Raw genomic sequence first — 18,055 nt, 5'->3', positions numbered from 1 at the left:
ATTTACTGTATTATTAACACTGATCAAGAAAGTATTTTTTTCAATATTCAATAATCAAAGACAAAAATGGTAGTGCTTATGTTTTTTCACTGGTATCTCAGTACAGGTAAACAAGCATGGATTGAAGTACCAAAGAAAGAAAAATTGTACCTACGACCTAGTTACACAGGTACAGACATTTATGTTGAAATTGAAAGTTCTCATAATTGTGGGAGCCCATGATGGGTTAACAAATGGTAACAGATCCCAGCCGCTTATCTCCTTAAAGGAGATGTGCTTAGTAACTGCCTTGAGGTTTTAGCAATGAAAAAGGCCCCTGGCTATAAACGCTGGGCGTGCCTGCTGTTAGTCTTCTATCCCCAAAAGAGCCTTGGGCTGGAATGGTAAAAAGCTGTAGACTCAGAGGTGAGAAGGCTGGTTAGCCAATGACCGGAAAGGTACCCTGAGGGGGGCAACCTAAGACAGGCACGGCCGCCTGAGTCCAAATTGTTAAACAGCTGATTCTCATACGTTCCGCCCAGATAAGCTGAAAGGCTCAACACAAACATGATTCACCAAAAAGACTCTTCTGACCTTGAGCCAAACACCAACTATAAACAAAGCCTTTGTGCTCATTGTGATCCGAACCTATCCTTTCCTAAATTCCTGCATTCCTCCTTTGACTGTACTCAACAAATGTGGGAGATTTGAGAGGCTCCAGGTTCCCAACTCCCTCTCGCTCACTTGACTTTTCCACAGTCTTGAGTAATTAATTCCGTCTCGGTTGGGCTTCTGCTGGCCAGAACCCACGACTGGTGACGAACCCACAATAATATGAATTGATAATAAAGATTTTACATTTTTCTCTAACATGAAACAATATACAGAATATTTTATTTACAATGCAGAGTGTTGTAAAAATTGGCTGCAAAAATAATCAGAAATAGTTGAACAGTGTGTTGTTTTGACCAAATTTAAAGTTGGTGTTCAATATATGCAATATCCTTAGGAAATGATGTTAATAACGCTAAGTTGACACAAGAATTAGTGAATTTGCTTAATTTAAGTAGCACAGATTTGAAACTGTTAAACTTTTGCTTTAAATTCTAAAACAACATGAAAGAGTTTTATCAAATTAGATAAAAACACTAAAAGAAAAAACTTTGGCACTTAATTCAGAAATTGAAAAGTATGTTTCTTTGGCAAACTTAGTCCTGTGAATCTGCATTTTCAACCATAAATTGTTTGAAGTCTAAACTAAGATCAAGCATTTTGATGCAAGTTTGGTGATCCAATCAGGATGCAAAAGATCTACTAGTGTGAAGGAAAAGCCGGGCTGGTCTAAAAAGATAAGTCACAAATCTATGTATCAGTATACTGATCTGAGTTCTGCTGGACTAACTTGTAAATCTAAGTTAATTAGTGTTGGTTTGTTGTTCATGTTTTTTGTTTTGCTAGCCAGCTGGGTTTTCGAAGATACATATCTGGCTTTGGAATGGTGGTTTGCTGCCTCCCCGCCTCCACTTTTGTGATGATAATGCTGCTAAAGCTATTCCATGCCTATTGGCCGAATACCCCAAGCTTGCACTTTACCCTATAAGACCTCATGCGCACGTCTTGGAGGTGCTCAGAGCTTCGGAGCAGAAATCCCTCTGAGCCCGATGGCGTAATACATCTGAGTGCTCCAACCCTTCGAGTGGTGCTTGTTTCTTGACTGGCCGGTCATTTCCATAACACTCTGGGAAGAGAGAACTTGAAACTGGTCTTGAGGGCAGAGCTGTGCTCCCCTGGCCTTCCATGCTTCATGTTTTACACAGGGCTTTGGGGAAGTGAAATGGCCCCGGCCAAGTAAGACCTGCTGTTCACCCACCTCAGTCCTGTCTCTGAGGCAGACAGACTGGCTCCCAGCCTCAAGGCCAAGTTTGGGCACCTGAATGGTCCCTTGGAGGCATCCCATCAGTTCTCAGGAAGAAGTCTGGCTGCTTCCACCCCATGGCCCTCCCTCCCATGGTGCTGGCCTCAGGAAGTTTATTTGGGGAAGGGGGCAGCCTACCCCCTACCCCAGCCCTCACCTTGCTCTCACCCAGGCTGGTGCTTTCTCTGCCAGTCAGAGTCTGGAAAGCCATCCCTTTTCAGTTAGGTCTCTTCTGAGATGGATTTGCTTCCACTCAATTCTAGGCGGGGATGCACCATGGAATGCACTGGGTAAGAGAACCAAAATTTATAGTTTCTTCTGTGAGGTTTTCTGTTAATCTACTTGGGCTGGGCTGTGTGTAGTTTGCTGCAGCTATTGGTGTGAGAGGCTAAAGCCACCTGTGTGTCCTTGTTTTCATCTCCCCACAGCCTTTGGGTTTTCCCTAGTACTGCTGAGACATTTACTTCTTTTAGTTTTATTCCTGTTATCACACAGGGGCCCTACTGTCATGGAGGTAAGGTGTTGTGGTAGCGGGACAGAGCAGGGCATCTATACTCCTGTGATTAGTTCTCATTGAGCCTGTGCCCTGAGCTGTGACCTCCACAAGTGTGTCTCTTTCCCCCCACCCCAATTTGGGTGACACAGAAGATATTTCCCTTCCCCCAGGTTGGTTAGGCTCTGGTAAAATAATTTCTCATTAAAAAAAAAACACAACCCCCAACAATGGAACAGAATGTTCTGGGTGTATTTCAATAGAGATATTTTCTCCTTTACTGGCAGGAAGCATGAGGGGTTCTTCTCTGATCTTCACTCTGAGAACAGTGCATGGTCCTGGAGGTAAAATGCATGTAAAAGAGCAGAGGGCCCTTCTGACTGGCCTCCTGGAGTTGTCACACTCAGACTTCCCCACGCTGAGCCTCCTGATGGTCACAGGGAGCTTTGAAATCTGCCTGCCCCAGCGGGTCTTACAGCAGTGTGTTCTGCCCTGGGAGATGTGACTCTCCAAGCCTGCCTGGCTGCCTTTCTGGGTTAGGAGTAGCTTTTCCCCTCAGTTTTCTGGTGGATCTAAGAAGAGCTGTGGGTTTGCAGCTCCCTCAGCTCTGGTGTTGTTTTCAGGAAAGAAGGAGCAATTTCTGAGCTCCTCACAAGCTGGACCAGAAGCTGGAAGCCTCCCCTCCTCTCCCTCCATGCAGACAATCAGTGGCTGTGGTTTTAGCCGAGTTTCTGAAGCTGTGGATTTAAACACACACATCCCAGCCCCCACAGGAGCACACAGTCCCATAAATCCCTACAATTTCCACTGGTAACTACGGAGCTGATGGGGACATGGGTTTCAGGGCTGCAGAGGCCTGACTGCATGATTTGCTCCATGGCTTATTTACGTGGTTGTTCTGGGCCTTGTCTGAAGTGGCTCGCTTACCATACCTGGTACATGGGAAATATAAAATAAGTACTAGAACCTCCAGTTTTGCTCCCTCCAGGGCCTTCGAACATAAAAAACAATAAGTGAACTCAGACGGCCTAGTCACCACAATGAGTTCCAACCAGCCTGGCTCTCCTGAGTGACGGGCACTGACTTGCACATTAACTCGGAACAGTAGGAGAACCGCCTTCCTCTAACTGGGCATCTCTCCACATCAGGCACGCCCTCAGCTGAGACGGGGCCAACTCCCCCATTGAGGTGTGTGCTGGTGGATTCAGTGTGACCTGGCCCTGCTGGGACATGAATCTGCAGTGAGTGAGGTGAAGGGTCAGGAGGAGGGGAGTCCCTGCTCGGGCAGCAGGGGACCCAGCAGTACCCTGCCCGGCCTGGTGCCTGGGGCTCCCCAAAACCTCCCACGGCCCCCGGGTTGGCTCTGGTCCAGGCCACTCCATGTACTCTCCCAGTATCTTTTCATTAAGTCCCTGTTTTGCTTTTATCAGCCAGAGGTGGCTTCTGTTGCTTGTTCAGTGAAACAGTGCATCGGGAAACCAGACTATTTCTAAGATCAGTAAAATACCAACCTCGGTCAGCTCGTGGGGCAGACCGAGCAGCAAAAATTCCCGCACAGGGCTGTGTGAACGGCTTACATGAAGGGTCCACATCATCTGTCTTCAGAGATACAGAAGCTGGTGGTTCAGGTAAAATCTCAGGGAGGGATTGAGGAATCCAAAGCTGGTTGGTTTCAAAGACTAACCGGTCGGACCAGACCACTGAGCTGTGGTCAGTAGCCTGGCTCAATGTCACGCAGACTCAGCACCCTAAGTGCCGGGTGGGGCCAGTGCTGTTCCCTTTGCAGGCTCTCGTTTGGGAGTCACTGTAGCCCCTAAAATGCAGCAGGGAATCCAGCCTCCTGAGCCCCCATCCTGAGTGTTCCATGACACAAATCCTGGGAGTGTTTTTCATTTTTGTTTAGGAGGATGAAGGTGGGACAAGAGGAAACATAAATTCACACTTAGTGACAACAAGTCACAGCCAGTACCTCCTCCTCGGAGACCTATGTGCTCCCACAGTGGTGGCTGGGTGCTGGGCAGAGCCCTTCCACTGGTCCCAGAGGGAATCGCTCCTCTAGCTGTAACTGATGGGTTGGACAACAGATCCAGAGGGAGACAGAGCATGTTTCCTGGGAATTTGGAACTGACACACAGAAATCAAGTTCACTCATCTGGGAATTGGGAGGAGGGTGGAATTCAAATGAAACAGAGTAGGAGAGGAAGTTACAAGTGAATGAGAGAGAGAGAGGCAGAGAGACTGAGAGCAAATAGTGAGAAGGATGGAAAACAATCAGGGGATAGAGGAATTCCAGCTCCTGACTGTCTAGTGTGTCCCAGCCCATCAACGACCCTGCGGGATGGTTAACATCATTCCAGTTTTGCAGATTAGGAAACAGGCTGAAAGAGATGGGGGTTGGCTTCAGATGCACAGTTAATTTAAGTGCCACTGGACCCCTCAATTCCCATTGCCTGAAGGCACCATGATCCTCAAAGGGACCCTGCTGTGCTGACAGCCCAGCACCCTGATCAAAGGGCCTCTGTGGGAGTGGGAACCCCTCTGAGTGTGGAGAGTTCCCTGCACCGAGATGCCATGCATCAGCTGGCTCCCGCTCACCCCAGGTTAACGTATCCCCAGCTGTGCAGACTCCCGACCCGCTTCCCTCCCTGCCAGGCACCCCCATCCTTACCACCGAGTGTACTGCAGGAATTCAGGCACAGGAATGCCCGAAGCAACACGAGCCCACCGGCTGTACAAACAGCAGACTCACAGCCCCAAATGGGCTTCATGGGGATAGTAGGCGTCCTCAAATTTCATGTATCTAAGGCAATCTGCTTCTTCAGCTGGAGGCTATAGAGAAAAATAAAAGGTCCAAAACATCATTCAGTGAGGAATTCCTCCAAGGACCTGACTCCAGAGTCTACAACCATGTGTGCTAGACGCTCCTACCCCCGGACTTGGGGTGAAGTGATCAGCACAACCCCCGGTGGCCCAGCTCCTTGGCTTGGCTGCCCAGAGGGGGCTGGGGGAATGGGTAAGGCCAGGGCACTTAGGAAGAGCACAGAGGCCCTGTCTTCACCCCTCTGCACTTGTAAGCCCTTCACCAAATATCAAGGCATCGGGCAGAGAGCAACCACCACAATAAGGAGATGCTCCCATCTCTTCACTCACTCCTCTCTGTTCATTTACGTGCTGAGCATCCACTGGGTCACAGGACATGACACACAGGATGGCCGATGGAACAGGCTTGGTCCTCCCCCCTGGACCCTGTTCAATCTGATGGAAGAATGATCACTCATAAACCGTTTCTCAAAAGGATACATAGACCGAAGACAAACTGCAAAGTGAATCAAATTTTAAAATATATATGAAGATTCCCCAGTCCCCCGCCTAAGGTTAACAGCATAAAGCTAAAAGATCTTGCCTTTGATCAGCAAGGAAGTGGTCACCCCATCTCAGGAGGAAAGGAGAGTTATTCTTTGAGCAGGACACAGAAGTGCTCCATCGGATTGGACCCGGGCCTCTGCATTCATTCAGCAAATCTGTATAAGCTCCTACTATGTATGGGAATCTAGTAACTAAACCCGTTCCCAAGGCTCTTGGGCTTTATTAGTCAACAAAATAGACAAGACTCCCCATCACTGGGGGCTCAGAGTTTTAGTAGAGGAAACAGGCAGCATGTTGGAGGTAACAAGAGCTTGGGAAAAAAAGAGTGATATGTGCAAACTCAGGTGATGGTGGTGGGGTGGGAGGCAGGCAGGAGGGAATAAGGCAGTCCTGGCAGATCTCACGGAGTAATGAACTTGAAGCAGAATAGCTCCAGAAGTAGAAGGAAGAGCAGGAGCCAGAGGCCCCCAAATTGAGGGAGACAGTGTGGGCAGAGGGGCACAGCACTCCAGGTCCTGGAAGCCTTTGTGACAACTTTGGCTCTTAATGAAATGGTGAACCTTTTAGTGAGCTTTGATGGGATGGGTGATGTCCAATTTATGCTTTGGTTTTGTTTTTTTTGGGGGGGATGGTAATTTATTTATTTTAATGAAGGTGCTGGGGATTGAACCCTGGATCTCATGCATGCTAAGCATCCGCTATACCACTGAGCTACACTCACCTCCTCAATGTATGCTTTTAAAGGCTCCCTCTGACTCTGTATGGATGAGAGATTGTATAAAAGCAAAGATGGAAGAAAGAGGCTATTTGGTGTCCAAGAAGGGGCTGAAGGTGGCTCTTATGAGGGCAGGGAGCAGGGAGCAGATGGTTAATTAAGACAGAGTAGCCAGAATTTTCTAACAAGCTGGATTTGCTGTGTGTGTGTGTAAGAGAAAGAGAGAGAAAGAACATGGTTTGAACATCTGGACCTGGACAGTGGGAGGGATGTCCTCTCCATCCACAGGGGATGGGACAAGGTGAGTCTGAGCAGGTGGAAAGAGGCTGGAATCAGCTCAGTTCTTCAATGTCATGGTTAAGGGGTCTATTAGATATTGCCACAGAAATGCCTAATAGGTAGAGGAGTCTGGTATTTTTTTTCTTTTTAACATTTAAAAACTATAATTTATATATATTAATTGTATTATGTGAATGATTTTGGAAATTTATGTCATGCCAAGGTATATGTTATACATAGCCAAATGGAAAATATATCAGAAAAGGGGAGAAATGAGGGCTTTCACATAAACTGACTGTCCATAACGTGGGTAAAATTTCAATAAAACCAGTCTTCAGTGCAAAAACCTCATCTTGGTGTTACATAAAAATAAATGAAAAAAGACTATCTTGATGTATCATTATTTCATGTTACATAAGAGCCCCAAACAAACACACTGTGTAACTATGAGGCTTGTAGAAATACTATTTGCTTTATTCACATAAATACAGACATGCAGAAATATTTTAAGGTAGAATAAGCATCTTATTGGAAATAATAGAGATTTGAGCATTTTACATGATATATATGGACTGGTTCAAAATTTGGAAAAGTAACTTACATAGTAGAACATATGTATGAATGTGAAAGCAAGATGAATGAAAGAAAAAGAGTATGTGTCTTAGGGAGAGGGGTCCAAATGGAAAGGACAAATCAGGGAGTTTTTGACAAATCGACAAATTGATGGCATGTCAATTTTCAAGGCTGGTTTCTTCCACCTAAGGTATAGCAGAGAGAGAGAGGAGAGACCCAGGACCCAACTCTGGGGTACACCCACAGTAAATGTTTGGAAGAAAGAGGAGACATTGGCAAAGGACCAGCCAGTGGACCAAAAGCAGAAAGCAGACAGAGCGATGGGCTGGAGGCCAATTAAAGCAGGAACATGGGGGAGGAGTGATGGAAGAGCTGGGACAAATGCTGCTGAGGGGCCACGCATGATGAGGACTGAAAACTGACCACTATATTTAGCAACGTGGGGTCACTGATGGCCTTGACAGAGCAGTTTCCATAGAGCGAGGGATCAGGGGAAAAGCCAGAGTGGGTGTAAAAAGGGATGGCTCAAGAGAAGATGCAGACAGTGAATTTAAACAACTCCTTAAAGATTTTCTGCAAAGACATGGGGTGGCAATTAGTGGGTGTGAATTAGGGTCAAGGAGTGCTGTTTGTTTATTTTAAGAGGATGGACGTTTATATACTGATAGGAGCCAACAAGCAGAAGAACAAAATAGATGAGGTAGTGAGAGAGAGGATAGTTTTGGGAGTGATAGCCTGGAGAAGATAGGAGGAACAGGGCCCCGGGGACTTTTGGAGAAACTGGCTTTTGATGTCACCTGTAATAAGAGGTGGGGCAGTGAGAGTGAGGTCACAGACATCTGAAAGCGAGCAGATGTGCTGGGAGTTGCTGGTGAAAGTTCTCTTCTGTTGGCTTCAGAAGAGAAGTAAAAAAGTAAACTCACCAGCTGAGGAACGAGGAGGAAGAAAGAGTTACTGGAGTCATGAGCAGAAGATACGAAAGAGCCTTCAGGGAGAATGGGACAGTGAAAAGAGCAGGGGGAGATGGGGTGAGTGTGCTCCCAGAAAGTCACATTTTATCTTTGAGGTCCACAAATGTGTGATGTGTGATTGCCCTTCCTGCTGTCTACGAAATAAAAATTAAATATGGCTCAGGGAAAATGCTACTTCATTCTAACAGGATGCCTGTTAGAATGGTTTCTCAGGAATGGTCATCTTAAACTGAAAACATTACAAAAAATGTTGAAAAGATGAACTTGTATACCTAAAGACCCACTGTTTTCTATAAATTTGGTTACTATTTATTTCTCATAGCAATAACACATAACCGATACTGCCTAGGATGGAGGTACACCGATGCTTAAAAGGAAATGAGATCTGTATCCTTTTCCTAAACTCCATGGCTTCCTTAATATCCAGTTACCCTTGGAATTTAGGGATGTCCGGTATAAGAAGTGAGAAACAGTGTGAGAAAATCCCAGCTCAGATTTACACAGCAAAACCTCAGCTCAGAAGTATACAGCCGTCAAAAAAATTTTAGAAGCAAAACCCCGTAACTACTCTTAAAGACATGTGCAAACCTGGGCCTGCCCAGATGTTTCCATACTGGAAAGGTACTCCAGTCACTTGCCCGGTATGGGAACCAGAGACTGGCCAGCCATTTCGGTAAAAGCCAGAGAGTAAATATTTTCAGTTTGGCAGATCATTTTTTTATAACTATGCAGGTCTGCAATAAGAAAGCTAAGAGCACTGGGAGACAGGAAGAAAATGGGCATGCCCACACCCTCCCTTCCACTCAGGGCAGCTTCTCTGTGGTGGGGAGCTTTGCCACAATCACTTGTTTCTTTGTTTCCATTGGTTTCTTTGTTTCCACCTTACTGCTCAAGCTCAGAACTTCAGGTGGGCCTGGTCCTTCAGCATCCATGCAGAGAGAAGGCTGAGCGGGGGTGGGGACCCCACCTGACAGAGAAGAGATTGCCGTGACATGAGACAATCACACCTTCCGGGGTGAAAGGGAACACAGACAAGGGAGGGACACAGCAGTGGGACCCCCAGGTCTCCTTCCAGGCTTGCTCTCCCTCCACGGCCACCCTGGGGGCCTGAGGGGTGTTGGGCCTCAGCTACAGTGATTAGGCTGAGGGGACTCAGGATAAAGGACCCTCCAACTCCTCACCGGGTTCCAGACGCAGCCCCTCTAAGCCCACCCTCTGAGCTTCTGGAACTCAGCTGGAAGAATACAAGGTCAGGCCAGACCCAGAGCCCAAGCCAAACACGACAGGGGTCACGTGGATGGTAACCCTGTGCTCAGTGGGCAGGGACTCCTTGCAAATGTGCAGAAATCCCAGTTCTGCCTCATTCCTGGGAGAAACCCCAGATCTCCTCCTGGTCTGTCTGTTCTTCTCTTGAGGCTATTGTCCTGGAGGGATGCAGTCCTTGATCCTGGCCCTCCAAACGTACATAAGCAGCCTGTTCAATAAAACAAATTATGCAGTTTTTAACCTTTGCCAGTTTTTTGATTCCAGAAAGGCTACGGGACTCATTCTCACTGTCTCCTGTGCCCCCACCACTTGGTGGCCCTCTGCTCATGGAAACAAGATTTCCCACAACTGCACCCTGCCTCCCAGCTGGTCAGAGGGGAGTGTCCCACAAAGACACAGGTGTTTGTGAGGATCCTGTCTCCCAGAAGAAAGCCTACTCCTGGAGCCACGGACGGGGATCTGGCCTCCTGAGCCACTCAGCTCTAATTCAAAGCCTAAACTGGGGACTGAATGACTTTCTGAGTCACCTGGGATGGAGGGGCCTGATTTTTCTTTCCAGGAATGGATGTAGCGCAGCCTCCATTTTCAGGGCTGACATTCATGATGGATCTAGTTCCCCCCACTGCACCGCAGGAAGGAGAGACCCTTCCATCCCACAGCTTGGAAACCCAGCCCAGGGGAGTTCTGAAGCACCACATCGCTGCCAGGTCCAGCATCCCTGCAGAGTGGACCCTGACCCTGAATGAGCCCCTTCCCTGGGCCTTCCCTGCCCCAACACGACCACACCCCAGGCTGTGCCAGAGCTCTGGGGCTCTGCTTGTCCAGGGCACACAGGTGGGACCTGAGCCAGGTGTCCCCTGGGCCTCAAGGGGGAGACGTGTGCCTCTGCATCAGGGGAAGGTGACCCCACGTGGCAGGCAGGCCACTCTCACTATGGACCTCCAGGAGACCTGGGAGCAGTTTCCCTGCAGGTGTTATGAGCCATCATCTGAAGGGCAGGCCCCTCTTTGGGCAGACCGTCTTGCTGTCCTGGGCCCACGTGCTGACCAGAGGAATCTACACGCTCCCAGGAAACCCCAGGCAGCCTTACAAATTGGTCACTTGGTGGCCTGGTACCATGGGCTCTTTGACCATCCCATGAGGGTGGTCCTGGCAGGCATGGTCTCCAGCTGCTCCCGTTAAGAAATCCCCCTGGGTTTCTGTGGTCACAGAGCCCACACCAGAAGCTTCCAGTCCTGCAGTGACCCCCACAACAGTCAGCTCCCCTGTGCATGTCCAGGGACAAATGACAGCAATTTATTGCCAGGAACCTTGATGAACAAGGGGATGGGATTCCATACTAAGTTCAGGATTCTGGTAACTCACTCTGCACCCCAAAAAGCATCCATGAGAAATGTGTGTATTGGAATGTCTTTGCCCCTAGGAGAGCTGCTCCTCAGGGCTCCTGTGGCCCTCCAGCCCCACTCAAGTTTCTCAGAGCCTGGGTCTAAATTTCTATCTCCCTGCTTTGGTGGAAGGCCGCCTGTGTCTTGTGGTCACGGGTCACTTTATTGCATGACTTGGCATGTTCTTAGTGCCCGTCTTCCTCTCCTGTGTCTGATTCCCAAGATGTTCCCACTGGCCCTTGGCTCCCTGTGTGGGTCAGGGGTCCTAAGGCTGCCCCCTTCACACTCCTCCTCTGCCCCCACCCATGGGTCCACCCCTAGATGGACTGGGAGTTGTTTGTAAGTGAGTCTCACACGAGGACATGACTGAACAAAGCAGGGCCCCTCACTGGGAATCACAACTGCTCCCTTCTCTGAAGAGGACCCCACAGCTCCACAGTGCCTCCCAGGGGTCTACTCAGCACACAGTCCCCCGTTCTGGGCAAGGCATCTCCCTGGAATCCTTGTTTCCAGAAGGGTCTCTCTGTCCTTCTTCAGAGTTTAGAGTTGTTCCAGTGTCCCTGACCACCAGAATGACCAGCATGGACCCATCAGAGACCTGGGGAGACAAGGAAGATATGTGGCCATGGATCTCACAGGACACATCTGCTGGGACCCCAGGCCAAAGGGCCGTCCTCCTCCCTTCTCAGGTGTGGATCCCGTGGTAACTTTTTGCAGGGAGGCCTACTGGGGAGTGGGGCCCAGGGCAGTTCATGGGGCTCTCTGGGCAGGAAAGACTTGGGTCAGGCGGCCTTGCCTGGTTTCCCTGCTGGGCCAGCTCTGAAAACCTCCAGTTCCTCTGGCTGTGGCTGGAGATCCCCCAAGCCTCAGGGCGGGGCCCTTTCTCTCGGCCTCCACTGCCTCCAAAGCCACGCTGTCACTGGCATGGGGAAAGAGCTTTATTGCGTTCTTGTGGCTAAGTTGCCACAGACGGATGCTGCTGGTGGCTGGAGGGAGAGTTAACACTTGCTCAGATGTGACTGGTCAGGCCACTTGACACCCTGCCAACTAGCCGTAAACATTGGAAAGAAGACTTTCCTGGGAAAGACGGAAGTTGCTTTCAGCAATACGTCTATAGATTTCTTGTTTTTTTTCCTTAAGGACTCATAAAACTTCTCCCAGGTCATTCCTGGTAAGGACCATTATCCAGGGATCAATCAAGAAATGAAGGAGAAGAGGGGTGAGGATATGGGGAGAGAAGAGGAGAGATCAGAGCCCAAGGATAGGAGATGCCCCTCCCTGGGGCCACAAACTGGGCAGTGGCTGCTGGCATCCAGCTCTCCTGTTCTCAGACCCATTTCATCCGGAGGCTGTTTCCAAAAGAAACAATGGTGGAAGGGCCGTGGAGGACACCTAGACCTCCCAGAATGGACAGCGGGAGCAGAGTCACCATACTGGCTCTGGGCTCTGGAGCCGGACCTGCAATGGAGACCACAGGTCTTGTGAGAAGCGACTCCCAGTGTGTTCAGAGCTGTTTTTGGCTCTGTCCCAGCTGGAGGGTGCAATCCGCAACCTCCAGAAAGAGAGGCCAGGCCCCCCACCTGCCAGGTGGTGTTGCCTTTGTTGGGGAACAGTGATCTTTGTTTGTGAGATGTTTTGCGGCTCTCTCTAAAAACTGCTTTGACTTACATTTGTATCCCAGTCACCAGTTCCAGGGCAACAGAAAAAGCATACCCTACATCCCTTTGCACTCAAATCTTCCGCAAAGAGCAAGTATTTGCCCATGAAAATGCCAGCTGCTCTTCTAAGGCCCCCTAAATACCCAGCAGTGTGGGCGGTGCACTCTTGATCAGGGACAGGAGGAGAGGGACCAGCGGTTCTCTGGCAGGCTTGGCCCGGTGTGGCAGCTGCGCTGTGGGTGCGTGGTGGTGAGGGCCATGCAGGGAATCCTGTTAGAGGGCCCTCTATGCATGCCTGAATCATGGTCTGAGGTTTCATGTAAAGGATTCAGGCGTCCTAACTTGTCAGATACAGCCCCTCACCTTCGGGCTGGAGCCACCAGGAGCTCAGTACCTCTAACAGAGACATACCCGGTGGGGGGAAAGGTCATGGGACACTCTGGGGGCAGGGGCAGTGGTGCTGGGGAAGGCAGGGAGTGCAGTGAAGGGTGCGGGGAGCAGAGCCCCTTGCTCTGGAGTGAGGGTTCTTGGGGAGACCACAGAGCATGGCACACACCATCCCCACCCTATACCCCAAACTCCTAGCCCCGCCAACACAGGGGCCACTCTGCGCCCTCTCACCATGGCTCTCCTGAGAGACCGCTCCCAACCCGGCATCTGGCACCCCTGCCCTACCTCCCCTGTTGGGACAGACCCTGTCTTCTTCGAAACTGCCCAGCAGCGCGAATTCAAGGCCGGCAGCGGGCCTGGCAGATCTGCACTTCAGGTGCCCTAAACTGGCCAGCCCTGCGTGCCTGGGCTCAGTCCTCTATCTTGCCCACCCGCAGCCCGGGTCCACGTCCAGTGCAAGTGGAGGCCACGGAGCCCAGGCTGAGCCCCGCACACGGACGGGTGAGGGTGCCCCCGCCCCGCTGACACGACCACTGTTGGCAGCAATGCCCCAGACTTCGGCCGGCGCCACGTGCAAGTGAGAACTTCCGTGTGGCCCCACCCATCACAGTCTCTCTCAGCTGCCCCATAAGCCTCCCACCGACCCCAGTCCTGGCCATGCCCCGGCTCCCATTGGCTCCTCAAGTTCTGCCCTCGCACATCTAGCCTCGGGAGGATGCACGACTCAAGAGCTAAGGGAGGGCCCAGCGGCGTTGCCATGGCTACAGGCGCCATGCTCCATGGGGGGCCGGCGTGAGCTTCTGGGGCAGGGAGCGGGCTCTGGAAGTGTGTAGCTGCCAGGGACCATGGCGGTGCTTGCTGCTGGGGATGGCGGCTTGCTTGGCCGGGAGACTAGTTTTGGCCTGGTCAGTCGGCGGCCGACATCCTGTCTGGGGCGGCATCCCACAGATGGTAAACGTATGGCTGTGCCGTCGGCGGGGTGGGTGGACATGAACCACGGTGGGATCGGGGTTGTGGTGGTGGCCGGTGAGGGGCTGTGGTGCCGGGGAGCGGGTTGGTGTGGGGGGGACAGGGCTGGGGCACAGCCTCAGGCTTTCCTCCCCCTCAGGCCCTGGGTCTGGGGCCGCGAGTCTGGATCACACTGGGTGGCCACGGCCTCCCGAACCCCCCGGGAAGGGCAGGCAGAGGACCCCTCTTAGATGAAGAGGGGCCTTACCCAGGTTTTGAAGAGCCCCAGAATCAGATGTTGGAATGGGGTGGTTTATCAGCCTTGTTTATCTGCAGGGAAATTTGAGTTCCATCCAGATTTTGATTCCTTCAGTAAAACGCAGGAATAAGTCACAAGGGTCAGTGCTGATTAGCAGTTATCTAGGGCTTGACTCAAAATAGACTGTGCGGGGTGTAGGGTTGGTAGATGAGACCCTCCCTCTCGAAGTTAGCAGTCTTCTAGGACTAGAGGCCCCAGATGAGGATTACATCCTCATCTGCAGTAATGGAGGTTGTGGGAAACACACTGAGAAGGGAGGGATGTGGTGGCTGTAACTCATTACAGAAGCTAGGACACTTGCCTGGCTCTTGTGTAGAAGAGTTTCGCCTAGGGTAGGGCAGCAGTTATCAAAGTGTGTCTGAGGCCCCTGAGGTGCAAGACTATTTTCGTAGAAACGCCGGGATGTCAAATGCCTTTTGCACACTCTTGCTCTTCTGAGTTCCTGTGGGGTTTTCCAGGGAAAACCTGGCCTGTGATATCACAAAACAGGAATGCAGAGGCAGATAGGAGAATTCAGCTCTCAACAGTCCAAAAGAGATTTGCAGAAATTAAAATCACTGCTATTCTTCCCACTAATGATTTTTGTTTTGAAAAATAGACTTATTTTTTGTTTAGGAGTATTAATCATAACATGTAGTAGGTTGTTAATATTTTTAAGTGAATTCATACACTTTTTTAAGTTCTTATTTAACTTCTAACACACAATATTTTGATAGATTTAGCTCACATAAATAGCAGCCTTTTGGATTTCTCAGTAATTGTTAAGAGTGTATATGGTTCTGTAGACCAAGAAGTTTGAAAGCCCCTGGAGAACGGGTGCTCAGGTGCTAGTTAGGTGCTTAGCGGTGTTAGACGGATGCCAAGATGTCTTCTGCAGCTGCTCCTGGACTCGAAGTAATTGGCCACATGGAGATGGGTGGGCAGTGCCTCCACTTTAAAAACCAGAAGCTGCTGAACGTGTCTGGAGTCTAGGCCATGTGCTGTGCAGGGATTCCTGTTCTATCTGTTATATCTAAGCTGGTATTCCTGTGCAGAGGCCTGGCCCTGAAGACCCACTCTCCTTTGCTCCCTGCCAGGTACCTTCTGTGTGATATCAACCCTCCAGAGGGCTTTAGCCACCATAGGAACATCTGCATCCACATTGCCTTCCTTCTGAAAACCCTGCTGAAGATGGAGGAGTCGGTACTGGTGCTCCCCCCTTGGGGCCACCTCTACCAATGGAGGAGCCCCAACATCAACCAGGTCCAGATTCTCTGGTCCGACTTCTTTGATCACCCAAGTCTCAACAGAAACATCCCTGACATTGAGTATGAGTAGTTCATTGCAGGTGAGGTGGTGGTCATTTAACTGGAGACAGGTGGTCATTGTTCTGGTTCCGATCTGAACATCGGGCCATCTTGCTTTGGGCTTGTTGGTCTGCTTAGGGGCCCTGCTCATGTTTCCCACACTGCAGGTAAATTTGCTGTTCCCATAGTTTTTCTCGGGATATCGATTTGAATTGTATGAGCTCTATGTCCCCTCCCCTCTGAAAATCCTGGCCTCCTGGTGAGATGGAGCGTGACAAAGAGGCCACTGCCACAGAGGCCTTGTCCCAGCAGGACTCGCTCCCTGGGCAGCCAGGGCCATTCTTACCTGTAGGAAAACACGATGTGTGTGTAGCATGGGCCACATGCTGCAGAAGACATATAACTGACCATCCAGTATAATTTGGTCCTGCTCAAGATTCCCATTTTAATTTTTGTAAGAGGGAAGGGTTGAAGATTTTCTTTGAATAAAGGTATTTAGAACTTATCATTCTTTTTTAATTTTTAATTGAAATGTGGTTGATTTACAATGTTTTGTGAGTTTCAGATATACAGCTCTTTTGTTAGTTTCAGGTATAAAGCATAGTGATTCAGTTGTACATATACATAGTCTATTCTTTTTCAGGTTCTTTTCCATTATAGGTTTCAAGATACTGAATATTGTTCCCTGTGTTCTACAGTGAATCCTTGTTGTTTGTCTGTTTTATATATAGTAATTTGTATCTGTTAATCCCAAACTCCTTTTTGTTTTCTAAGTCTGTGAGTCTGTTTTTGTTTGATAAATAATTTCATTTGTATTATTTTTGAAAATTCCACATATAAGTGATATCATATGATACTTGTCTTTGTCTGACTTATTTCACTTAGTGTGATAATCTCCAGGTCCATCCATGTTGCTGTAAGTGGCATTATTTCCTTCTTTGTTACGACTGAGAAATATTCTGTTATATCTAAATACCACATCTTTATCCAGTCATCTGTCAGTGGATGTTTATGTTGCTTCTATGTCTTGGCCATTGCAAACAGTGCTGCATTGAACATTGTGGTGCAGGTATCTTTTGGAATTAAGGTTCCCTCTGGATATATGACCAGGAGTGGGATTGCTGGATCAAGTGATAAGTCTTTTTTATTTATTTATTTATTTTTTTGTCTTTTGAGGAATCTCCATACTGTTTTCCACAGTGGCTGCACCAAACTACATTCCCATCAACAATGTAGGAGGGTTCCCTTTTTTCCACAGCCTCTCCGGCATTTATGGTTTGTGGATTTTTGAATACTGGCCATTCTGACTGGTGTTAGATGATAACTTACTCTAGTTTTGCTTTGCATTTCTCTCATAATAGAGCAACATTGAACATTTTTTTAATATGTCTATTGGCCATTTGTGTGTCTTCATTGGAGAATTGCTTGTTTAGTTGTTCTGCCCATTTTTGGATTTGGTTGTTTATTTTTTTCTTATTAAGTTGTATGAAATATTTATATAGTCTAGAAATTAAGCCATGGTCATTCTCATTTTTGCGAATATTTCCTCCCATTCCATAGGTTGTCTTTTAGTTTTGCTTATGGTTTCTATTGCTGTGCAAAAGCTTATACGTTTAATTAGGTCTCATTTGTTTATTTTGGCTTTCAATTCTGTCGCTAGGGTAGATTACCCTAGGAAAACATTGCTGTGATATATGTCAAATAATGTTTTGCCTATGTTTTCTCGTAAGAAGTTTATAGTGTCCTGTCTAATGTTTAAGTCTTTAAGCCATTTTGAGTTTGTTTCTTTTGGGTTTTTTTTTTTTTTTGTGACTCTATTGTACGCTTTTGATTACTGGTTACCTTATTTTTCAACTCTATCAACCCATTACTACATCTATTTCCTTTAGACTGATAATCACGTAGGCTCCAACACATCCTAAGAATAATTTAGAAAAAAAAGAAAGAAAAAAAATTATATTTTCTTGCTCCCCTCTACCATTCCCACATTTTTTTATTTTGATGTCCTTTTTCTTTTTCACATCTTCATGTTTATTCTCTTGTAACACGTTATTGCATTTCCAGCTATGGTTTTCCTGTTTCTATAGCATCCTACTTCCTTTCTGTTTAGAATAGAACCTTTTAATGTCTCTGTTAGGTTCAATATTGCTGAGTTATCTCCCCTCCCACCCCCACGCCTCTGAATCCTCAGTTCAGGAAAGCCAAACCATTTTAGCCTTCATCAGTTCTGGGAAAGCAATCTTCAGATTGGGAAAAAAATTGAAAAATAATATTCTGTGTGTTGTTTTCTACCCTTGCCCATAGATGAGAAACTTCAAAAGGTGGAGAAAAAAAGTTGGAGGCAGGGAACACAAAGTCTTTTCTCCTTTTGCTCCTGAAGAAATGATTGATTTTGTAATTAATGATAATGCCCTTTATATTGGTGAGATCGAGATTCCACAGCTTCAGCACCTGTGAATAACCAGCTGGGAGAAAGCTCTCCAGGGCCCCTGTAGTGGGAAAGGCAGCCCCT

This window comes from Camelus bactrianus, chromosome 23, assembly GCF_048773025.1.
Source record: "Camelus bactrianus isolate YW-2024 breed Bactrian camel chromosome 23, ASM4877302v1, whole genome shotgun sequence".
Classification (NCBI taxonomy): Eukaryota; Metazoa; Chordata; class Mammalia; order Artiodactyla; family Camelidae; genus Camelus; species Camelus bactrianus.
This window is presented reverse-complemented; position numbering follows the sequence as displayed.